At 41.3% G+C, this 25,479-nt stretch overlaps 1 protein-coding gene across 2 annotated transcripts in view; it reads left to right on the forward strand.

Annotated features, from left to right (window-relative positions):
• Positions 1-25,479, forward strand: part of PLCL1 (phospholipase C like 1 (inactive)) — a 210,120-nt gene that overhangs the window by 46,329 nt on the left and 138,312 nt on the right. The gene's annotated exons all lie outside the window — the stretch shown is intronic.

Here is a 25,479-nt window from a genome sequence, read left to right on the forward strand (position 1 = left end):
TGCTTTGTCGCCAAGGGTTACATTTCCCTGGCCTTTGTAAAGATGCCTGTGGGAGGTCAAACCACCTTTTCTGCCTGAGGAGCTGTCTGGAGAGCTGAGGCACTCCTCTACCTTTACACCTGGGAGGCCTCTCTGTGAATCACTGAATTTTTAAGGTATTGAACCTTTGGTAAGAGCAGTGTTTTTGCAGCCACAGGCGCCTTGCTGTGAAGCATTTGGGAGGCTCAGTTTGGTGTCTTTCTTCATGGCGCTGCTCACTGTCACTCACTGCAGTGTATCTTCTTTTAGCAGGCAGGATTAAAGCTCTTCACTGAATCACATCACTCATCTGCATAAATGCATTTCCTCTTGGTGATCACAAAAGACAAATAAATTGCAAATCTAAGTACCAAAATGAAACAAAATTCATGAATACTCTCCTGTGGCTGCTGATCTCAATTGTAATTTACAATTGTTTTTTTAAGTTCCCACTCCACCTGCCCAGTCCTCAGGGTTAAAGTTCCCTCATGGCCCCAGCTCAAGAAAGCAGTTAAATATTGGTCTTAAGGATATTGTTATTCAGGACAAGCCTTTTAATATTTTCCTAATGTTAAACCCTATGAGAACTGGACTTAATCCTCTGTTTGAACTTTAGCATGTCCTTTTCTAGTCTGAATATGGATGAGTTTTAAATTGAAGCCTGACTGGGTAACTGTCTGGGGCAAAAATACTTCTTTAGACCTCATCTGACATTTTCTTGTATAAAGAGGGGAAAAAGTAACCTTTAACAATGTCGTGGTTTAAACCCAGTCAGGTAATTCGTTCGCTCACTTCCCCCCCTTTCTTGCCCTCCCCCTGCTCTAACGGAGAGGAGAATCGAAAAAAATGCAACTCCCACAGGCTGAGATAAGAACAGTTTAGTAACTAAGGTATAACACAAATCACTACTGCTACCACCAATGATAATAATGATAAAGGAAATAACAAGGGAAGAGAATACATCATCTTTCGCCCCCCAGGCCCAACCAAGCTTACCTCCTCCAACCCTGCAGACCCCCAGCCCTTCCGGCTAACTCCCAGTTACATCCTGGGCATGACGTGCTGTGGTATGGAATACCTCTTTGGTCAGTTTGGGTCAGGTGTCCTGTCTCTGCTTCCTCCTGGCTTCCCCTCTTCCCTGGCAGAGCATGAGGCTCACAAAGTCCTTGGCCAAACCAAAACATCCTTGTTATCAGCTCTGTTCCTGAGCTGAAAGTCAAAACACTGCACTGCACCAGCTACCAAGAAGGAGAAAAATGACTGCTACTGCTGAACCCAGGACAAACAAGAAGGCTATTTCCCCCATTTCTGGATTTTACTACTTTATTACTCACGATGTTGATCTCTTGAGTACCAGAGATCTTTGCAGTACAGGCGGAAGTTACAACACTAAAGCACAACTCACACAGATGACTATGCTTTATTCTTCTCCCAGGGAATCCCTTCTGATCCTCAGGTCTGGGCACAGGTTGGAGTCAGCAGGGCTGGCTGGGTGGGTGCACAGGGGAGGCAGGTGGCAGGAGCTGCTGCCCCACTCCAGCCATGCACCCCCAGCCAGTCTGTGCTCCCCCCTTGCTCCCCAGGGCTGCCTTCCCCTTGGGACAGGGGGCTGCTGTAGGCCAAGATCATCACCTCATTTCCCACCTCCTTTACATCTGCTCTGCCCTGTTAGTATTCAAGTCACTAGCTGCTCTGACAGGTTTTCAGATTTAAATAGGAGCCCTCTGTGAATTAAGTGGAGACCCTTGCTTTCCAGTGCAGCTTAAGCTAGGTCCGCTGTTGGTAACTGGGAAGGATGCTCTGTTGTACCAACTGGCTCCCAAATAACCGTCTGTTAATTAGGTGGGTTAACAGTTGATCCTGTTGCAAATGCTCTCTGGTCCTTCTGCCTGCTCTGTTTTTTTGCAATTAAGATAGAAGTATTTGCAATACTTTTTCTTTTCTGAAGTTACTGATCATACAGTAGGGCTGCAGACAGTTCTGTTAGTTTGTGCACCCAATCAAGTGAACCAAAAGCATGTAGTCTGTTAGTTTGTGCACCCAATCAAGTGAACCAAAAGCATGTAGCTACACTATTCATTGCCATTAGGGTTTGAAGATGTTGCATACAGGTAAGCGATTGCTGTGCAGTTGCGGATGTTTTGATTAATGTAGATATCTGGCTGGAAAGATTTTGCTGCCTTGTTTTTGCGCTGCTTCCCTTTTATGTTAGACTCAAATACCCAAATCACAAAAGATGCACTGGAGTTCCTGTGACTCCTGTGCCATGTGTTGTGTGTTTCAAGTGTGGAAGAGCAATGAGGATAGACTGTGTTTTACTCTGCTGCTGTCACCTGCTCAGGCATGCTGTGTGGGCAGAAGAAAACTGTCCCCGCAGATTTTAAGCACCCTTATGTTTCATTTGTAATTCTCATTGATTCTGTTTCTCGGAAGAAGGGGCAAGAAAAATCAAGGAAGAGGTGAGAGGGTGTTGGAAAAGCAGGGGAAGGGGGGCAAACCGATGAAGCATTTGTTCTGTTAACATACCAAGAAGGCCTGTCAGAATGGCACATAGAGGTTTTGGTGAGGGTGGAGAGCTCAATGTCTTACTGTAGGCGTCCTGTCATCTGAAATAAGGAGGTGCTCAGCTGGGTGCTGATAGCGTAAAACTGCTTGCAATATGGAGTCAGTGTGAGAGAGAAGCTTTGGAGAGAGATCTGAGTACAAAGGTAAAATAAGGCCAATATCCTGAAACCTAATTTGAGCTGCTGCAGTCCAAAGAAAAGAGGAGACTGTAGCAAGGAAAGGGTATGCAGAAAGATATATGACAAGGATAGTTGGGAGAAATGAAAATAACATGGGAAATACAGCTATGGGAATTAACTTTTGGAGATTTGGTATGTAGGGATGAAGGAAAGCATTACAAAACAAGTAAGTTGGATTTACTGATTGACAGATTTTTACTTCATGTCCCTTTAAGTTCTACAAGTCTTGGAAGAAGGAAATACAGAGGAAAATTGGCTTGTTGTAAGGAAGAGCATGAATAAAAATGCACATCACCCTCTCTAAACAGTTTGCTTTTCAGAAGGAAAAATTCAAGATGCATTTGGTTTGTAATCTTCAGAGAAGGCGGTTGTCAGTGAAGACCTTGATAATGCTCTCACTAGTGTAATAGGCAAACTATGTATTCATCATCCAGGGAATCAATGACTAGAATCTACACTAAATGAGGCTTTTGCTCACTTTAGAGACTACTAAGGATGTGACAAACTGGCAATTAATGTCATTAATGATTAATGTTTGATTGTGTTAGAAGCTGTATTTAATGATTAATAGCAACATCAGTGTCTATTTATAAAAGAAGTTAATGGCTGTAGAACAGTTTACTGGCTGAGGAGAAAATTGGTTGCTTCCTGTTAAATACCAAGTTAATGCTCCTTTAGTCAGAGATGCATTTATAAGTAGGCAGCATTGTTTACTTGTAAGATCAACATAACTTTGAGAAATTGCCATAAACACATTTCACAAAGTTGAAGCCGGATAAATGGAGCTGAAAGAGAACCTGAAATTTTTGTATTGTTTCTCGGTATCTGTAAGTGAACTTCGTTTTGTACTGATGTTTTTCTCATCCTTATCATGGCTCAATAAAAATAAGCATTAAAGAGTTCAGTAAGAGGGGAAAACTGCCTTTAAGTCAAACACTCCCAAGTGTTTTGCTGATCTGTAGTGAAGAAAGACACTCTGATCTGTGCTTTCTCAGCCCATGCAATTGCACGCTAGTTTCTTTCACATAACTTAAACGATAGATATACAACCCAGATTCTTTTTTATTCAGATAAAGTTTATTCACCTGAGTATTATTCTTTGATTGTGCAACACAAAATGAATGAAATCATCCATGTTTTGAGCTGATTTCCCAAAGCTGTCATTCCAATAATCAGAATAGGACTGCTGCTCAAGAGACCCTGAGTTTTGTTTAAATGAAAATACCTAAGAAGCACAACTCTGTGCAAGAGCAGAAGGTCCCATGGTGAAGACAATATTCTGTTTGCATACTTGTTTAGCTTTTCAATACACACTCTTATCCCAGACAAAAGTAGTGTCTCCAGACACATCTGCCTTGTTTAGTTTGGAAGGACAGGGCTTGTATTACAGACACTCTAAAAACTAGATGGAGAGATCACCTTTTTGTTATTTAGCTTTAAGCAAGATGCAACAGTCTGTAAGACTTGACTGTTATGATGGGTTTGAGCCTGTATAGGAAGCTGCTGTAGGTACAGTGACTGCCCTTGGTTGTAATTATTCTGAGCTGCGTAAGAGCAGCTCTTCTCTACATCACTCCCCCTTGTTGACAACTGGATATTGCATTTCAGCAGTGCCGGTGGAAGGGGCCAGCTGATTTTTCTCTAAATTTATTGGATATAGCTTTAGCATCTGGCATATTTCTTCAGGAACAGCTTCCCAGGGAAGGCTTTTAGGCTCAGCACGGGCTAGTGCATGGGAAGCACAATGCGTAGTCTTTGTCTTGGGCTCTTTCAGTAAGTTCAGGTAACCTTGGATAAGTCGTTTAGTATCTTCATGCTTTTGTTTCTTCTGCTCTTTGCTCTTGTTTGTTTAGTTGGGATGATACCTTTTACTGAGCACAATGGAAAGCTCATGTTAGATTGGTCATCAAAGTATTATCTTTATGCAAATGAAAAAGAGCAATTTTTTCCTCTTTAATTGTAGAATATTGACCATGAAAGGCACTTGCATTTTTTTGTTTTCCTTGTTAGTTTTTTAACCTACTAATCTCTCTTTTGTTGGGGTTTTGTCTTTACTTTGGATCAGAAAGCATCTACTTTATGCAAATGCCTGATTATTTCCAGTCATCGATCAAACTGGGAGAAGGAAAAAGTGAGGTTGGGTTTCTCTGATTCATGTTCAAAGATAGTCTTTTACTGAAATGAAGGGAAACAAAATTTTTCATTTTAGGTCAAATGCAGTGTTTGTGATGTGTCAAAACAGTTTATTCTGATGTATCTGAAGCTAATTGTGTTAATGTGCAAAAATGTGTTGGTTTCCCTTTCCAAGGGAAAGTGAAGGTCTTGGAACAGGGCCAGGAGCTACGTTCTGCTTTGCAAGAGGGCTGAGTTAGCTTCAATTGAGGGCACTGTTTGGCGTTATCATTCCTGTTGCAGGGGCTGTAAAGCCAGCTCCCAGTGCTGAGATGCAGCCCACTGAGCAGCCACCATCCTTATCTGTCTCAGAGCAGGATTTCAAAGATTCCTCATGTGGGAGGTGAGAACATTGTGAGCTGGACAGAGTGGATCCTCCACAGCTGGTGAGGAGCCATGGTCACTGTGTAAAAGGGAACAGTGGTTTGCACATCTAACATGAATTTGGGGGTGGGCAGATGTTTACTACAAGAGCTTGAAACATTTATGTTGTGGAAATGTCAGTATAGTTTATTCTGGAACTGCTGGAATAAACTGTTTTGGTTTTTCTTTTGTAATGTTTGCTGATCCTGAACTAAATAAGCCCAACATTTTGAACGCATTATTTCTTATGTTGCAGGCAAAGATTGGGCAGAATTCACTGGAATATACCTGTTGCTTCAGTTACCCAGTCAGTTAAAGTACCAGCCCTGACAAAATGAATTGTCTAAAAAGAAAGCTAAAAAGTGTTGTCTGGTCTCATAGGCAAATGTGTTTTCTACGGGCTATGCATTTTATAAATTAATTCAGTGGTTACAGGAATTAAAAATAAGACTGTTAGCATAAAGTTTGGTGATAATATAAAAAACACCTTTTCATCCTCATTGCATTTCCTTGGTTGTAGTGCACACAGCACAGTAGTCATTGAGCAGTAACAGTAGTGAACTGGTTATCGTTCACAAAGTAGTTGAAACTGGAAAGTTAGAAATATGGAGTGGGAATGACATTTATAGTGTTGGCTGTGAAATACATGGAAATCCAATTCTTTCATAAATATTAATTTGACATTGGTTTAGCATTTAGTAAGAGGAATTGCTGAAGATGATAAAGATGCTTTGTTACATCTGGATAGCCTTAGGAAACACTTCTGTCTGCCATTTAAAAAAAGGTATGAAAAAGATATGAAAAGGTTTTAAGTTATGAAAAGCAAAAGAGGGTTGAATGTCAAGTTAATTGGGGTTAGAGTATAGAGAGTAGGGCCAAATTCTTCTCTCCATTTACATAAATGGAGTCAAACCCTACTCTGAATGGAAAGGGAATGCAGCTTGATTACTTTCTAAGTTTGTCAAATGTCTTCAAGGCATCATTGCCCCGAGTTTGAAAATGCCCATGTGGAAGTACAGGCTTTATTTTATTGTAGCACACATAAAAGTATCTTAATTGAGAGACCAAAATGATTTGGGGGTAACCTTTTCATTCCTTGACTGCTTTAAAGGCCAGTTACAGAATCACACAATTGTCTAGGTTGGACAAGACCTTTAAGGTTATTGAGTCTCACTCTTAACCTAGCACTGCCAAGTCCACTGCTAAACCATGTCTCTTAATTGCTGCATCTGCACATCTTTTAAACACCTCCAGGGATGGTGACTCCACCACTTCCCTGTGCATCCTGTTCCAATGCCTTATCACCCTTTTGGTGAAGACTCTTTCCTAATATATAATCTAAACCTCCACTGGTACAGCTTGAGGCTATTTTTTCTTGTCTTATAGCTTGTTATCTGGGAGAAAAGACTGCCTGCCACCTCACTACAGCCTCCTTTCAGGTAGTTGTAGAGAGTGATAAGGTCCCCCCTGAGCCTTCTCCAGACTAAACAGCCCCAGTTTCCTCAGCTGCTCCTCACAAGACTTGTGCTTCAGACCCCTCACCAGCTTCCTGTCCCTTCTCTGGACACAGTCTGTCACCTCAGTGTCTCTCTTGTAGTGAGGGACCCAAAACAACACAGGATTCCAGTTGTGGCCTCACTAGTGCTGAGTAGAGGGGGATGATGGCTTCCCATGTCCTGCTGCATTATATGCAAGCCAGGATGCCATTGGCCTTCTTGGCTGCCTGGGCACAAGCTGGCTCACGTTCAGTGGCTGTCAACCAACACCTTCAGGTCTTTTTCTGCCAGGCAGCTTTCCAGCCACTCTTCCCGAAGCCTGGAACATTGCATGGGGTTATTGTGACCCAGGTGCAAGACCTGGCACTGAGCCTTGTGAACCTTATACAACTCTCCTCAGCCCAACAATCCAGCACATCCAGATCCCTCTGCGGAGCCTTCCTACCCTCAAGCAGTATCAACACTCTTGCTCATCCCCATATTGGATGCTGCAGTAAGCAGTCGAAACTGTTGGTTATTTGTGTTGCTGTTAACAGTTCTCATTATAAGGTAGACTACAACGGTAAGTCTATTTTGCTTTATGCTTAAGAGTGAAACAGACAGTTACCACCGCTAATGGGCTGCTGAGAGAGGACCTAAGAGCATTGAAGAAATGTTAAACTGAGTTATGTGTGTCTTTAATCATTCTTGTGTGCAGAATAATCACAGTACATGAGTGGTGTAAGCATAAGGGTCTTAGGCCATGAAAAAAGATAAAACCAAGAAAGAACATTAAGGGCAGAGTAATAGTATAGAACCTTATTACTGTAGTTTCAATACTCACAGCATTCCAGAAATGTTGATCTTTGTAAGCTCCAGGGATACAGCTTGAAGTAATGCTTTCCCCATTTTCAAAGGAAGGGGACATTTTGACTTCTGTCCTACCTGATGGGTCCCTTGTTCTGAGCAGCAACACAAAGTAGTGTGAGCTTCCTTTGGTGACTTATCTGTGTACGTGGCTTCTCTCCCTGTTCCAGGAGAATCAGAAGTGCTCTTTCAGAGGTTTTGCTTGCACTGTTGGGAAGTGCAAGCCTGGTCTGGGGTGAAATCTTGATCTGTACTTGGAGTCTCTCTGTGAACTTTAATGAAGTCTCTTCTTTTTTGTTTCCTTGTTAAGTGAATCTACAGATTTCCTGAAGAAGGAATATTTCCAGAGAGAGGAATGCTTCCAGAGTAGTTCTTCATTGTTCCCTTTTGTTGCTCTTTCTTGCCACATTACTTTATGGTATTCTCCAGGTCATGGGTTTGTTGTTATAGTGATGGTACTAATCTTTGTAAAATAATAAAATGATTTAATTTTTTGACAGCAGGAAGAGAAAATAGATCAAGTTGCTGATATGCAGTATCATGAACATTCTTGGCAGGAAATTTGTGCAGATAAGAGGTCTAACAAAAAACAGACTTTTATCTTCATGGGGAGATTTTAATCAAGTTTTTGACTAATAGAGGTTAAGGCTGTTTAAAGCTATTGTTTACTTGTCTGTTCTAAAGCCATGCCTCCTTTTTTAAGGCACATGGTACTAGATTTCCTTCAAAGTATAAAAGCCCAACAAATAAAACCAAACCACAGCAAACCAAACAAACAATCCCTAAAAATCAGAAGTTAAAAAATGTTCCTGCAGTGTTCCTTGGTTGCTATTTTGGTTTGATGTTTTAATGATAGCCCAGAGGCCTCAAGGTCACTTTAAACCTGGTACCTCTATATAGTGGAGAATTGTCTTTACTTCCAAAAGCTTGTGGTTAAAGAAAACAGACAAAATGTTTAAAGCAAAGGCTGGGGTCCCTTCAGCTGAACCTGCACACTTAAAGCTCCAGTAATGGCTTGTTTCACAACTTCCTACTAGTGCAGAGTGCAGCTGGTCCTGTTACAGATACTGTGGTTTCATATGAGTAGTCTGTTCACTGTACAAGGCAGACAAAGCTGGCTCCACCAGGAGATAAATTTGTCTCAAAATTCATTACTGTCTTCTTGTCTTTTAGTTGTATAGATTTGCTTTTGTCTAAACTGCAACCTCTTGTGTTCAGTTTCTTCTTGCTGGGATCATATTGAAGGCCAAAGACATTCAAGAAAAGAATTTACCAAAAGTCTCAAGTAAAATAGCTCAGTCTTGTGAGAATGCACAGGAAAGGTAACAGCTGCAGATTGCTCCATGAGAAAGATCCTTCCAGCTATCCCAGGACACTTCTAGTAGGATGGGAATGCCTAGAGAGGCATTCTACAAAGAGAGTCCTTTTTGGCTTGTGAATTTATAACCCCCTTTCGCTTCTGATGTGTAACAGCTGGGAAAGGTTGATTTTCTGTAAAACCCTGGGGAGATTCCTCTAACAAGGTAAGAAATGTAATGATGGGAGCCTCACTGGGAAATTGCAATTAAAGGCAGCCCATTTACATCACCATGGGAGGCAGCTACTAAGTTAGTCCTGAGCACTCTCTTTAATCTACCTTGAAATAAAACTAGAGTGATTTGTCTCCACAAACATCACCTTACAGGATAACATACATTTGTGGTCAGTGAGTAACAGTGGTCATTTCCTCTTCCACTGCAGACCCCAGGGTGTGCTGTACTGCAACACCCAGGTCATTGCACTTCTCCCTGAAAGCATTTAAGTGAGTTCCAGTTGCTGTGCTGCCTCTTCACCCTTGAGGATAGTATTTATTGTTACTATAACAGTAATTCTAGTTATAGGACAGGGGATTAGATGGTTTCTATTTTATTCTGAAGTTTAATAATCTTCTTCTACTTAAGGAAAAAAAAAGAGGTTTTAGAATTAACTGAGTATACTCTTTGGTTGGTTGGTTTTTTTTTATCCCTGGTTTTCCTACCCCTTCTACCTCCACTGAAATATGGATTTAGATACATTTGAATTTAGCTATTTAGGTAACTTAATTCTCTCAGAACATCATCTTGGCATGGAAATGAAAGTAGAAGCTGTTTAGAGGTAAATGTGACCAAATTATAGTTTAACTAAGCTTGATTATATGCCCTTGAAAATATAAGTATTGTCAACTACACATTCTTTTCATACCACTGCTATTCAAATGTTAATATGGTACCATGATCTTGAATGGGAGAGAAAATATTCATATCCCCCTCAGATTGTCCAAGACTGCTATATATAATTAATGGTTTTCTTTTGATGGGCTGTGGACAGGAGGTGGCAACAGGTGGGTAATTCCTTGCTTGAGCAAGGTATAAAAATAACCACAACTGCATGTTTTCCTGGTTTAAATACATTGTTAAATGATGTATTTATTGTCCTTTTCATGAGCTACTTAAGGTACGCATGGCTGAATTATTTACAAGAAGAAGACCCCAGGGACAGTGTGGCTCGGAAGTAGGCCTTTTATCTCTAGGTTGAAAGTTCAAATTCAAACCAGTTTGCAAGGCTGTTTTAGCATATGGTAAACTGGATAGTTAATGCTCTTATACAGCTAAAGGGTTCCCAGGCATCCAAGAGAGAGCTACAGGTGGTTGGGGCACTGAATGCTTTGCTTCTCTTTTTACTTCGGGTATATTGCCCTGGAAATGAGACTGGGACAGTATTTTGGACAATTCCATCTGCTGTAACAGTGTGTCTTGATTATCAGTCCAGTCAGAGCCCAGCAGCTGGAGGAGAAAAAGAGGCTCTAGCTGTGATCACATTCACCGAATCCTTGTTTTCATAAAGTAGCAAAAGGGTGCTTTAACCACAACTGAAGGTAGGTTTTGCCTTCCCAGTTGTGCTGCTCTACTTTCCAGTCTGCAGGTTAGTCTTAAAAGTGAAGTCTGAACATGAAACTACCTTTCAAGGGCCTCCCTCTTCAGGTAACTTGGTTGAGTTCTATGTTCATGCAGGATGCTTTTAGTTTTGTTCCAGGTAAGGCTGTTTTGTTTGGTTGGGTTTTTTTGTGTGTAGTTGTCTTTGTGGAGGCAAAGTATATTGAGAGGTGGCAGAAAGTGACTGTTTAGTATTAGTCTTCTGGTTAATAGTTAAAATAATAGGGAGAACCAATTGAAATAAAAATTTACTTTTTTTCCAGTTATGACTAGATAAAACTTGCAGCAGTATCAAGCAGTAAACTACCACATTCAGATCTTAACCACTCATCAAGATAAAGCTTTATTATAACTCATACTGATTTGCCATCTTCTAGATTTTAATCTCTAGGTGTTCACAAGCCATCAAAAATTTGGCAGTACACTTGTGATTACCGGGTTAGGTCTCTGTTTTCCCCTTTTTGTTGCAAATTTAGTTCCTTCAAAATAAAATCTAATTAAAGTAATGCTGGGGTGCTAATCCAGTAATATCTTCTGACACTTCACTGTCAGATTAAAATATAGTAATGGATTAATTATTTGGATTTTATAGTCAATACAACACATACTGGTTTCCATTCATGCATGCTTTATGAATTTGATGCTGTGCATGTTAATGGGTTCACATCATTGTCCCTCTTGTTCAAATCAGGAATGCTAGGATTTGCTACTTTGGAAGGACAACTGCCATAAAATTAAGACTCAATAAATCAACAATTTAATTAAAAAAAAGACAAATGCATTATAATTGCTTTCAAACTTTAAAAAATGTGAAGTTCCAGATTATGATAAAAAGTGTTTTCTTCATTTTTCTTGTTCTGCTTTTAAAGGAAGTAGGCAAGAAAGTGGACTAAAACATTCGCTCAGCTCTTAAAACAAACAAACTCAACCAAACACATGCCCTTTGCCCCCTTTTCTCCTCCAAACAAAGACCTCAAATCTTTTGCAGGCTTTCTGGAGACTGCTGCTGTTTGTGGTTGGAGACCAGAGAAGAGCGAAGTACCTGGTAATACATCTCAGACGACCCATATCTTGAACTTGAATTAAAATGTTAGTCTTGAGATCTTGTGCATTTTGAAAATCACATTAGTAGAAAAAAGAAGTGGCTTGAGTCATGCACACAGCTTGTGTGATTTCAAATTCCATGTGCCTGTTAAAATAACTGGGAATGAAGAGGCAGGGATTTACACAGGCCAAAAGGGCCACTAAGTAGAAAAGCTCTGTCTTTCCTTACTGCAGAGCTGGAAAATGCTAGTGTTGAGGTAAAAGGAGTTTACCTACTGCTGGTTTTGCAGTGGAAGGTTTATTGACTTTTCACAGACATCAAATAAGCATTCATTTGCCTTTTAATTTATTGTCCCACTGATGAGCTGAAGGGGCCTTTATGTCTCAGTGTGGAGCTCAGGCAGCTGAGTGCCCAGCAGTGCTAGGCTGGGCTGATTCAAAGCCCAGTTATTCAAAATACAGCAATGGGCCTGGGCTCCAGGAAGGGCAGTTAAGGGGGGACAGGGCTTAGGTGGTCAGTGGAACTCTGGACTTGGTAAAGGGATTGGTGTTTGTCCTCACCATGTGTATGGGCTTTGAGATCAGTAAGCACTTGGATGCTTTTGCTATTGAAATATTTTTGCATTTCTCAGTACCAGTAGATTACTAATGCTCTTAATCATAGAATCAACTAGGTTGTAAAAGACCTTTAAGATCAAGTCCAACTGTTACACCAGGACTGCCAAGTCCACCACTAAACTGAGTCACTGAGGACATCTACATGGTTTTTGAACGCTTCCAGTGATGGTGATTTCATCACTGTCCTGGGCAGCCTGTTCCAATGCCTGAGCACCCTCTCTGTGAAGAAAGTTTTCCTAATATTCAATCTAAACCTCATCTGATGCAGCTTGAGGCCGTTACCTCTTGTCCTGTCACTTGTTACTTGGTAGAAGAGACCCGCCACCTCCTCGTTTTGCTTAGGAAGGTAATTCATCAACATCCGTTAGGCAAGTCTGTCTTAGCAAAACCTGATATTAGGAAGGTATTGTTTCTAAGAGTTCTTTTACCCATTTGAAAGGAAGGAAATGGAGACCAAGGCAGTCTCCTTGGCACAATGATGGCCTTACTTTTGCACCTACAGCGATCTGGTCCCATGAGCTACCTCTTTTGGTGAAGCCACACACTATGCTGGCACTTGCCCAGCTCTTTGCAACTAGTATAAACCATGTATAGAGGAGGGCTTTAGACAGAAACGTTGCAAGTAATCTTACTGCTGCACTTTATCTGCAAACTTACCTTATGTGACTGACGCTGATGGTTTTGGGAGAACATAAAGCTGAGACATTTCTCAGAAATGTGTGTGCATTCACTTGTGTATATGGAGGCCTCTATCAAATGGGTTTTCAATGTCTGGTGATGGAGGTTCTGCCAGACCATTTGGCACACGTTTAATCAGGGATCTGAACAGAAAGTAACTGTCCTTGAAAAAACTTAAGCAGTTAGAAAAGACTTTGAAGTTACATTGCTGTTGCTCTCTTCTTTGATCTCCAGATGTGCCAGTCATTTTTATTCCCGTGCATGCAATTATTAATTGGTTTAATATTTAATGTTTTAAGGGGGAACACTGTTTTACCTGTAATCAGCAATAAAAGTGCTGTGATCCCAGCAGTTCGCTCTGGAGCAATAGAACTTACTCTGGTAATAAGATAATGAGCTTTAGGTTTTTCCTAGAGGATTGTGGCCCTTTAGCTGTCACTTGTAATAGTGAATCCTCAGCTTACGTCCTGTTCCTTTTCCAAGGTTTTAACCTTAAGATTGTACATTACACTACCTCACTGTAAAATATTACATTTGTATTTCTTTTATCTATGGTAGGGGCTTTCCCACAGCAAAAGAAAACTATGGAAATAGCCAGATTCTCCATGTACAGTTAAAAAGAGGTATGTGTGTGCAAGTTGTTATTCATGCCCTCTGCTACAGTGATTTGTTTCCTGGATCCATACGTGCAGCATAATTCTGAATTATTTGCCATGTAAAAGGATTTACACGAAGAGTTTATCACAAAGGCCCAATTTTAGAACCGGTTCTAGAAACCAGACCACCAAAGTGAAATCTAATTATTGTTTCAGTCTGAGCACTGTGTTCTGTAGAAATCAGCCCATCTGGAGAAGAAAATGGAGCTGCTGTCCAGCCCCGTAAAATCATTGAGAGGCTCGTGTTTTCAAGACTCTGCACTGTCATGCGGAATACTGAGTCAAAGAGATACTGACAGATACAAATACACAGTTCCCTTAGCTCTACCTGGAACCACTTTGGAGTGTCTGTGGACCCAGGCACATGTTGTTATAGGGGTTACACATGGGTCACACCTGCAAATTTGCTTGTTTGGGGGCTACAGCATCATTTCTATAACTAAACACAAAGATCTTTTATTGTCTTTCAAGTCATCGCATCACTTAATGAGCTGTGTTTAGATTTGGGCCTCTTCCTCTCAATTTATGGCTCTTTGAACTAATTCCTCTCCAATGTGGAATAAAAGTGAAGTGGTCTAAGAATATTTTTGGTAACATTTTTTATGCAAGCAATACAATTCACTTTGGATGTGGTGCTTTAAAGCCAGTGGCTTTTCTTCATGACTGCAGAATGCAGCAGTCGGGGCTGTTTGCCCTGAATTATAACACAGACTGCATGACTCGATAAGAAGGCACCGTGTGGGAGTAAGATAGAATTATATCCTTGGGATAATGCTAAAAATACATTTGTGAAAACAAGTGTTTTTGTGGCACGGTTTGATTTAACCTGTCTGTGAAGGCAACATACCTCTTGTTGCCTGGTACTGGTTTATCTTTCTTCACAGACAGCATATGGGGAAAATAAAGCACAGTAATAATGGTCAGTGTCCTGTGTATCTGAAGCTTTGCAAGCAGCAGTTGCACACTGTGTTTATAACCTCAGGCACTGCATGATTTTTACACTTATCCCTGCTTGTCAGACCAGCATTCCCACTGGTACAAGAGCTTGTTTGGGCTTCTCTCATTGGAGCAATAGAGGAAATGATGCCTGTTTTTTGGAGTGCCTTGCTGGAGCAGTGCCTCTATATCTGCAGTCTAGAAATACTCAAAATTAAGATGTTATGAAAGCAAACAGGTACAGGAGCAGTCCAAAATAAACATGGCTTTTGTTTTGCCTTAAAAAAGTTTATGAGAATATCTGCTGCTTGGAACTGCATGTAAAAATGTTAGTATGAAAGATTTGACTTCGTCATAAATCAAGGTGCAAAGACTGTTTACTCTCTTGTATTCACCATTATGCTCAGGCTGTTGAGTCCTGTGTATCTTAAGTCTTTCCCTGGGTCTCTGGGCTTGTGTGAATTTGCTTATGAACATTGAGCCATAAGATCCAGCTAGTCTGGGAGGGGGAGGAGAAGTCAACACATGTTGCTCTGGTTTTATCTCTCTGGAACATCTTGTATATCCAGATTAAATTGTTTTCCTTTGTTAGAAAGGAATTATATTGGTGTTTTAAAAGTATCCAAATTCAGCTCAGTGCCTGGAACTGAATTACTCTCAGTCGAGCAAAGGGCTTAGTCCCCTAAATGTGGTTTGTCATCGCAGTCACCACCTGGGCTACCTGAAAGCAGGAAAAAAGCACCAGAAGTGTTTATGTTTCCAAGGGTGTGCTGGAGTGAGTTTGTGGTAAAGATGCTGCTGCTTCTGGTTATGCTGTTGCATCTTTGTCTCTTCAAAGCATCGTGTAACCCACTCTGTGAGCTGACAAACTGGGGACACTTCATGTTTTACTGCAAAGCTCTCTTTTTGTAGGATGGTATTTGACTTTATTTTCTTGTCAGCTAATAACATTGTTTGCATTTTTTGTGAGTGAAGCTCTGTTGCTGTTTAAATACTTCTGCAATGCGAATAGGAAAGAGTAGGATTTGGTGGTGAATCCCTTTTCCAGTTTGATTTTGAGTTATTCCCTGTTTGTATTCATCATCCTTTCACTTCTGCCAGTAACCATGTAACAGTCTTCTATGAAATGAAAATTAAGGATTAGAGAGATCAGTAGGCAACAATTATCCAAAGCCTTTCTATGAGAGCTGTAATAAAACTGAAAGTCTTTTATGTAATGCTGTGCATCCACTGAAGTTATTCTTTTAAATAAGGAAGTGTGGTATTACTGTCAGCATTTGTTGTGCATGGCGAGATGCTGTGAATTTGGATGATTCCAATGGGCAAGTCTGTGATGCACTGCTACTCTCAGGGCTATAAAACTCATGAGAACTATATAGAACAGATCTCTAAATGTTATCCCAGAGTAAGCAGAGCGCATATTCATTAGGTGGAGATGGAAACAGACCTTTCAAACGTTTAGGATAAACTATTTAAGAAGCAAATATTCCTGACTTTGCCACCTCCAGAGTACCCTGGGTTGCAAGTTGTGGTCGCAGTAGCCACGTGGAATGAAGGGGCTGAGGGGCTGCAGTGATCAGGTGTGAGCATGGCAGGGTGTTGGAGAGATAGTGGCAGGCTGGGAGCTACCTTTCCAAAAGGACAGAACAAATTTGGGGTAAGGGACAGTCCATCTTTTTGTTGCCTCCTTCCAGCTTTTTCTCTCTGCTGCTGCAGGTGAATGAGTTGCTTAGAGTTAAGACCTGATTTCAACCAGGACAGCTTATGGTTCATGGACTACTTCTAAGGGACCTGTTGAAAGGAAAAGAAAGTTTCCTACTTGGATATAAATCCACTTCAGAGCGCTTCACACTGCCACTAGAAAAAGTATAGGAGTCTAGACATTAAACGAAAGTTTGAAACCCACTGTTTATACACAGCTGTTTCACCTGGTGCTTTCCTATCAGCATCCTACAAGTTCCCTTTTCTGCTTCAATGAGACACGTGTCTGTGGGACAGGAGTGCCTGTGACATTTCTGCATGTTCCCTGCTACTTGTCATCTGAATAAATCTGTTCCTCTTGCTGACGGACTGAGTGAGGCAGATGACAAGCTGCAGTCTGATTTTGCTGCTTGTGAATAAAAGATCAATCTGACTCAACTTTTTTGTTTCTACTGATGTGCTGGCTCTCTTCATTCCCCCCAGGCATCTGGTTTATGCTCTAAGGAATATGATAGCTCATATTTAGGTTTAATTTTTGTGCTACTTAATACAGCATTTAAGATGTTTTTGAGCACCTATGCCAAACTTGAACTTGTTCCACAGGCTAAGATTGACTGGATTGTGGATGTGATTGTAGCTGCTGGCACTGCCTTTGCTTCCCTGCAGAGAGATCATTCAAATGCTACAGTAAATGTTGACAAGAGGCCTGAACTTTAATTCCTGATAGATTTGTTCCTCCTACATTCCATACCTTTTGAGATTCCGGTTTTGCTAGAAGGTATGGTTATTTAAAAGCTACTTGTATTCACACTAGGAAGCAGCAGGTGAACTGAAGTCAGAATGTGGCTGCATTCAGAGCTCTGCCCTGATCCTCCAGAGTCAGATCCTAGCACAGGTTGTCATGTTGTAGGCAGTGCCTGACTCCTCACTCTGCCAGATGGGAATCACTCAGGAGCTCTGAAGTGTGCAGTGTTCCTGAGAAACAGGTTGCTTGTCCAGGATCCTATTTTAAGTTTTTAAAACATCCTCTCCTTATCCTAAATGATGTTACTGAATCCTGGGATGAAGGTGAATTTCCCTCAGTATCTTCTCTGCACTGTAACAGAAGAGCCAAAGGCATCTGTAAGTGACCAGCAGTTTTTTGTCTTTTGTTGGTATTGTTGGTTATCTTCAAGCAAGCAGAGCCTTTTCAGAGAAGATTCAAAATTAATGTAGGTGGTTAGTTTATACTGTGTGTATATATACACATATATATGTGTGTGTGTATATATCCACTAGTTTATAGTGGTGCAACTTTTACTTTCTGCTTGTCTGACTTCCTCATTGTCTTGCTGGGTTGGTTGTCTTGTTTTTGCAGTTTCACAATACATTAACCTAGAATGATGCCATTCAATGTTTACTTGGTTATAACAACAGTTTGTCTTTCATTCCAAAATCCCCATTGTACCATAATATGTAACAGAGTGTCTGCAGAAGAATTAATCATGACAAGAGGGAGGCAAAACCAAAAGCCCGGGAGTATGCAACAGGCCTAATCAATCCATGGTGTGGTTTTTCTTTGCTATTTTTTTTTTTTTCTGCATTTATTTCCTCTTTGCTTTCATTATTTTCTCCTTGTGGTTTGTCAGAAGATGCTAGGATGGGAAGGATCCAATTTTGACAGAGGTCTATTTAATAGCCTCCTCTGAATTGTTGCCAAGGCAGTTTTAAGTATAGCGTGGCCAGCACTTGTGGTATACTTTACACAAACGCAGTACCAACTGTGTCATTGTTAGTGTACTAGCTCTTGGTTTTTGGTCTGCCTCCTTTCCTGGCACTGCTGGTTTCATTTCACAGGCTTTAGTAAAACCCTTTTTTGTTTAGAGATATCTTAAGGGCTTAAAATATTTCTGTGTTATAATTCTACTATACATCTTCTGAATAATGCATCTCTGACACAGGATTGTCCAGATTTGTCTTTGGAAGCAATCAAAAAGCCACATTTCTTTTTTAAGAGCTCTTCTAGTCTAGTTTAAACAGTGTACATAGCAATTTAGCATCTCACAGAATTATGTGCAATCATGTAGGTGAAGCTGTTTCTCTTGTGTGTATTTTCCACAGCCTTCTGGATTTTTTTTTCCCCTTAGAAAATCTGCCTCATTGTTATTTGCAATTGCAAATAGCTCCACTGCAATAGCACCCAGGGGTGCTTTAATAAAACCAATAGCAGCTTATTAAAAGATGACCATAAATCAGTAGGTCTCCAGAGTAGATGTAGTGGTCTGGATATATTCCAACTGAAATTAAAATCACAGTATTGCCATTAAGTTTATTAAGAAAGTATGTTGTGGAGATGAGAAGGAAAAAAAAAAAAAAGAGGAATACATAAAATGTAGCCAATATATGAGAAACTGCTATTATTAAAACATAAATACGTCCTACATTGGTAAGTAGTTATTCCCCAAAAATGAAGTGCCAGAGGCTTCTACTAAATGCACCTACTAAATGCACATAGGGACTTTCCTACAATTGATTTTTTTTTGCATGATACTCAGCTACTGCAGTAAGGAGTGACTGTAGGACAGAGGGAGGAAAGGTAATGCAGGTATTGAGTGACACATGGATTGCTGAGCATTTAGGAGTATAATACAAGAGGCACTGCTGCTGGCAGCACTCTGCTTCAGCCCAAGCCTTGGGTGCACATGCTGCTGGGCTGGACTAATAAATTTCCTTACCAAACTATTATCATTCTGAGGAGCAGATCCTCAGCTGCTTGGTCTACTGGAGTCTAGATGCGATTCTGTCCATGCTGAAAGAAGTGAGGAGTAGTGGTGGTGGCAGACACAAGGTATTGTTCAGCACAGGCAGTGGAGACCTCTGTGTCCTGTGCCTTTGCAGTGAGTAAATAAATGTGGGCACTCTCCTCAACAGTCTGAGAGAACACAGCTGTGTGCTGAGAAGCAGTGAAACCCAGGCATCATATGTTCCTCAGTGCTAGCTTGCACTGGCGGAGCTATGCAGAGTGATGGATGCTGCTGATGTGGGCTGAGATTCACAGCACTGGTAAATGAGTAAGTCTGGAAAAGCACAGCAAAATCATTGTGGAGGATTTAATGTTTTAGTGTTGTAAAGAATTCATCTACATGCACTTGGGCAGCTCACTGTAGTAATACAAGTGCCTCAGGAGGAGGGCAGGAGAATCCAAATTGTTGGAACTGTCGTCTTTGGGATATATCATACAGACACCACTGAGGAGGTGTTACTGCAGTACAGGACTTCTGCAGAAGTCAGTCAGGTTGGAGAAGAGGTGACCTACTGGTGGTGACACCAAGAGAAATGTTCTAAGTTGAGAATGACTGCCAGCCTCCATGTGTGATATTTGATCTGTGCTGGAAGGAAATTAAGATATCTAGAGTGGGAAGAAGCTGTTGTGTACCTTCTCCAGGCCTTCAGTCTGGCCGAGGTTTCCCACAGTCTCAAGCATGGAGACTTGTCTTCCAGGCTGGTGCATGAGAAACAAGAGGGCTTGCAGACTGTAGCATATGGAATTGCCAATGTGTTTAAAGACGGATAAAACGGCAAAATAGAGCAGCTTGCGATATGAGAAACATGACTAAGAAACAATGAAATTCAGCCTCATATGTAAGCAAGCATATTGGGTGGAAATAAACCAAAGCAGACATTTAACTGGGGCAGGACACCTGGCAAGCAACATGCATGAAGGAGACTTAGGTGGCAGTTAAATGAATCTGCCTGTAGGGTACAGACTGCTTTATAAAGCTGTGGTACTTGCATTTAAAATGCTGTTTTACTTCTGTGCTTTTTCAGTGTCAGAATGACACAGACTAACTGGAAGGACTTTAGATAAGAGAGCAATAAATAGTTAAAACACTGGAGGGGAGCCTGAAGAAAGAAGCAAGTAGAGATTAAGTTTGGCAAAGTGTAGACTATAGAAAGCTATAAATCTACACTCCTCTGAGAGTAATAGCAAGGAAGAGAGTACATTGCTGTTGGGTGTGTGTGAGTGGATTCTTCTGGCCGTTGGGTATGGTGAAGCTCTCTAGGCCTGGGTCTGCAGGGCTCTGCCTAAACAGGGGCAAAGCTCAGGGAATACCAGCTGCTAGAGAGTAAAATGATTCCACTGGTTTAGCTTAGAATTAGGCTAGTTTGGAGCAAACTATGAACATTCAATCTTGAGAAGAATCATGTGCAGGGGATGAAGATGAAATAGAAAAAACTCCTAGAAACTGGGAAATCCAGGAGGTGGACTGTATAGCCTTTTTTACTCTTCTGCATGGAGACATGGCAGATATAGCCCCTGGTAATATAGGAAATGTTTTGGGGTATAAGGGATGTTTTGGGTTGTTTTTGATTTTGGGGGGGGGGGGTGGGGGGGTGGGGTTGTTTTTTTTTTTTTACAAGCTGGAAAATAGACAGAGCTAGATTGAATATACAGAGCTGCAGTTTCATTACCGAAATGCGCTGTGCTCCTGCAGATTGAATGGGCTTTTCCTTAGGAAAGTAATTAAGCAAAGAAACAGACTCGATAAAATGGCACTGATTTAAGTCTGCTTTTTAAAACTATTATGTTGCAGTAAATCTTGATTGAAATTAGCAATGTAAGTAATTCTGATGTTAAAACTCATTCTGCTGTGGAGGTTCTGCGTTTCGAGGCAGTCTGAGAGGTTTCCTCTGTTTTGTATGAAGTTTGCCACTAGTAATGTTTTTACTTGTTTCCTGACAAAACAAAGAAATTAGAAATCCAGATCCAGAGCAAACAAGCTTCCCTGCCAGCTCCAAAGACGTGTGTTGGCTACACTGATGCCTGCCTAGGGTAGAGCCAAAGGCTGCCTGTGCCTTGCCTGGAGAATCCCGCAGGGCTCTGCCTGCACCCACTCGGCTGGCAGCCGGATGCCTGCAGTCCCTGCCTTTAATGGAGCTGGGCGACAGCCACATCATGCCTCCTTCCTGCAAGGCATGGGGCTGGCAAGGTCCTGAACATGGTACCCACATGGCAAAGGCACCCATGGCTTCAGCAGGAGAGAAAGCACGATCTCCTCCATGATCTTCATTATAACCTGTGGTGTTTTATTGTGTGCATGGATGGTGCTACCCTGCTCTTATTTATTATCTGATTGTAAAGAGAAACAAAACCAGTGCAATAATCTTTGGTGTGGTAGTACTGAACAGGGCTTGAGTAATGCTGCCTCCCTGTAGACTCGTGCACAGCTCTTCAGAAGGATATGCTAAACTCAGAGAACTCCCTTCTCTCCTGCAGTCAGGGCTGTCCTAGGCTGGGATGCAGCTGGTGAAAGCAGGGCTTGAAGTGTGTTTTCTTACCAAAGGCACTGATCCTGGGCTGAGCTACCACACAAGATAAGGTTGAGTCAAAGCCTGTCCATTTTTTGAGCAACTGCAACACTGGTCAGTCAGTCTGTCTGCCACAACGCCTGTACTGTTGGCATCAGTAAACAATAAAAGGAAACAAGAAAAAAGCATCATTTTGGTAAAACTGAGAGAAGCTGTGTGAATCTGAACACCCACACTGAGTGCTGCGTAGCCTGAGATTCTGTACCTACCTTCTGTCAGCTGTATGTAGAAATGAGAGTTAATATTGTGTATTTACCACTTCAACTAAAAAGCATGCAGTCACTGCTACTTGGGTACTTGGCTGGGTGAAGAAGGAGCAAAATTACTGACTTTGGTCAATGTCCCTTTGCTGAGACTGTGAAGGAGATGCTGGTTATTCTAGTCTTGACCTATATAAACTGAAGTAGTATTACCACTGCCCTAGGGTAGCAGCGCTTTTGGGATTAATCTGGTGGCAGTGTGCATGGGATGTTTAAAACTGATGGTACCTCAACACCCACCCTTCTGGAAGGGCTTCCCAGGGAGTGTCACGAACTAAAATGCCCCCTCTTCAGACCATAAAATGGGGCTGCCCTGAGAATGCTGCATTGTTTTAATGCTATTAGCCACTGGGGACTAATGTTCTGTGTGTTTTGGGTCTGGAGGGAGCTTGGTGGGAAACCACCTCTAGGTGACTCATGGATGTCTTCTGTGTCCGTAATGAGTACAGGGTAAGAGTGAAGGGAAGGGCACCTTGAGCACACTGGGACACAGCTGCTGTAAATCTCAAGCACCTCAGCATATTTGTGGAAAGATTGGCAAAACCTGAAGAACATTACTTGCTGCTAGTGATTCACAAGAGAGTCATCGCTTCTGAGTTAGGTTGAATCAGATCCTCATGACTTATAAACCAACACAACTCTTGGCTATAGCGCAACATGCGGATCCAGCAGTCCACGAAGTTCACTTGTCTTTTATGCACAGAGAACTCCATTGTCCTTTTCTGAAAGTTGCTTGTTTTTCTGACCTCCAGATCTAACAGTTTTCCACTTTTCTTTGCTTATTTTGAAATACCAGTAGCAGTAATGATTATGCACGTAGAGATTCAACAGTGGCGGTCTTGCAGAACTGTGTATCATTTATGCTGATAAATGCTGCCTCATCAATGTCTTGGGTTAGAAAATTTTATGTTGCTGGGTTTTCCCTCTTTTTAAGACAAGTAGCATATGTGTGGTATACTGGAGGTACTCCTGCTGTTTGTTAATACATTTTCTTCACATTCCTCAAAAATGGAGCAGTTACCTGACCTCAGGATGTTATTTCACCCAGAAAGACTCAGCTGAGACTTGCAAATGTGTATTGCTGTTTGGCAAGCTCTGACTTGTTTAGTGGGTGTAAAAAGTTCAAACTGATGAAACTGCCAAGAATAAACTCAAGATCCTGAACGTTTTTGTTTACTGTAACTTCCCATGTTGGGATCAGCTTTGTTCAATTTGGTTTGCTGCAAATTGCCAAGGAGAAATCTAGGGATGCTGGAGTGTGTGTGCAATGTGTATTTGGAGGAGTTGTGTTCCAGAAAGGTTAGGTATTTATAACAGATGTTTGCGTTTCAGAGCATAAAAAGATTAGCATGCTTTTCATTTAAATACTTTCTTCAGTGGAAGCAAAATAACAAAGGAAGATAATGTTGGCATAGACCAGAAATGGACAGGGTTGTGTCACACCGGCTGGATTTGCTGCCTAAACAAATACTTGGAATGAAAAAAACCTTGTGCCTTTTGGAACAGTGTCTGTTCGGGCCAATTTTGGATTTGCAAGGTGATTGAAGGGAAGCAGGAAGAAATGGTTGTGTACTCAATTTTACGGTTGCTTCTACAGTTATTGGAGAGCACAGGAAAAAACTTCAATCAAAAACTTAGGAATTTTGCCCAAAGCAAGTCCCACAGGAAATACTCCATGTGTGCAGAGGCATAGGCATAGATATTCATGCCTTGATCCAATAAACTAAGCATGTGCAGAGTTTCAAAACTGTTGTAGAGTGTTTTAAAATCATGTGTATGCTGAAGGAATCTGCTGGACTGGGGATTTCTGCAAACGCAGAGTATTGACGGAGGCCGCATGGAGTGCAGCCCACCCACTGCTCTGCATTTGTATAAGGGGAGCAACAACCCAAATCCTTGAATGTGTGGCTGCAGACCCCCCAAAAGTCTGAAGAAAAGGCTGTCTAATGAGAACAAGTTATGAGAACAAGCTTGCCATGACATTTGCAGGATCCCAGTATATTGCACACAGCCAAGGCTGTTCACCATGGCTGAACGCTCTGGAGCTGTTGGAGGCCGTCTCCTTGGAGAACAGCTCCAAGGCTCACTCAAGGATTAGCCCTTTCCGTCCTTCAGCTAGGGCTGTTAGCATTAAAAATCACAGCAAATCTCTTGCTCATAGTGCCAGGTTGGAAAGGATAATTTATTAGCACTCATTATTCTTTAATAAAGGGAATGTATTAGTTCACACTCTGAATAATTCAAATTCTGCTTGTTGCTGAGATATTTCTTATGATGTAGGTTTGTTTTAATTAGCAGTATTAAGTCAGAGCTCAATGGCCTGAAGGCAGGAGCAGTTGCCACATTTATTTGTCGCTTTGGAAATGTCAAGCAGAAATGATGGCTGTTTAACTTCATGAGTGTGGTTTGGGTTTTTTTTTCTCTTCCTGAAGCAGTAAGATTTTGTAGTTGTAGGAATTCATAGGGATGCATATGATTTCCTGAGTCTCTTAAAATAGTGTAGTCACCAGAATTTTTTATATAGGCACTTCTTCCCTTACAGTGGCTGTAACTTTTAAGTGTAATATTCAAGTTATCATTAACAGGCTACAGGGAAATGAGTAGTGATGCATTATTAAAAGAAACACAAGTGTTTCTTTGTAGGTGAACATATAATTAGTTAACTGCAAGGTAATAAAGATGCTCGTTAGTATTGAACCTTTATAAAGATTCAAGTGGCTGAAATTTATGTCTCTGGGATGGTTTACAGAGATGCTCTTTCTTGTTTGAGCCTAGAGAAAAGCTATGCCTGGGGGTAGTAAAGCTGTTCCAAACACCACAGCTTAGGGGTCAGGATAACTCCTTCCACAAGACAGCTATGAAATGTAAAATATTGTTTCAAAAGGAGATGTGAGTGATTTTCCATCACATAAAGGATTGGTGCTAAGTAAAATCACACAGGAGCCTTTACTCACTCAGCTAACTATAACTTGGCAAACAAAAGTCCCTTTTCATCCGAGACAATGCTATGGGTAGATGTTACTTTGTTATTATTATGTTTAAAATTAAATCCTCTGTCTTGGAGACATCTCAGTTTTGTAGAATAAGGCTTAATTTTTCTAGCCTAGCTTGCAGCTCCAAGCCTGACTACTGAACAGTGACAGAGTAGATGCTTCAAGGTGGAATAAGGTGCTGCTGAACCCATGCGAGAGCTGTGTTTGTGTTGCTGAAGCTGTGCAGGGAGCTGCAGTGCTGCACTGCAGGAGTGCTGGTGGCTCACGCCTGCTTGGCCTCTGGGTGCTCCCTGCTTTGTTAGGCAGCAGAAATCCAGGTGAAGCAAAGCTGACAGAGGGTCCGAATGGGTTTCAGCTCAGAGGGTGATGTGTTAGCTGGGTTTTCAGTCCCAAAATTAGCCTGAAAGAGAGTAATGCATGGCAATGAAATAATTTTTTTCCCTAACTGCATAGGTTTGAGAAGGCATTTGACAGTTTCTATTGCAATTTGCTCTGGCACATTTCAATGTGTTAGGGTATGCCAAGAAAAAATAATTAACAACACTGAGGCTTTAAATCAGGTTGTAACTTCCCCATTTAAATAAGTCACTCAAATCTGTGTTTACTTTAACATAAACACTGGTGTCAAAAAATAAAAGAAGCAGCTTCCTTTCA

This window comes from Pezoporus occidentalis, unplaced genomic scaffold, assembly GCF_034315485.1.
Source record: "Pezoporus occidentalis ecotype Australia unplaced genomic scaffold, CSIRO_AGI_Poc_V1 ctg213, whole genome shotgun sequence".
Taxonomy (NCBI): Eukaryota; Metazoa; Chordata; class Aves; order Psittaciformes; family Psittacidae; genus Pezoporus; species Pezoporus occidentalis.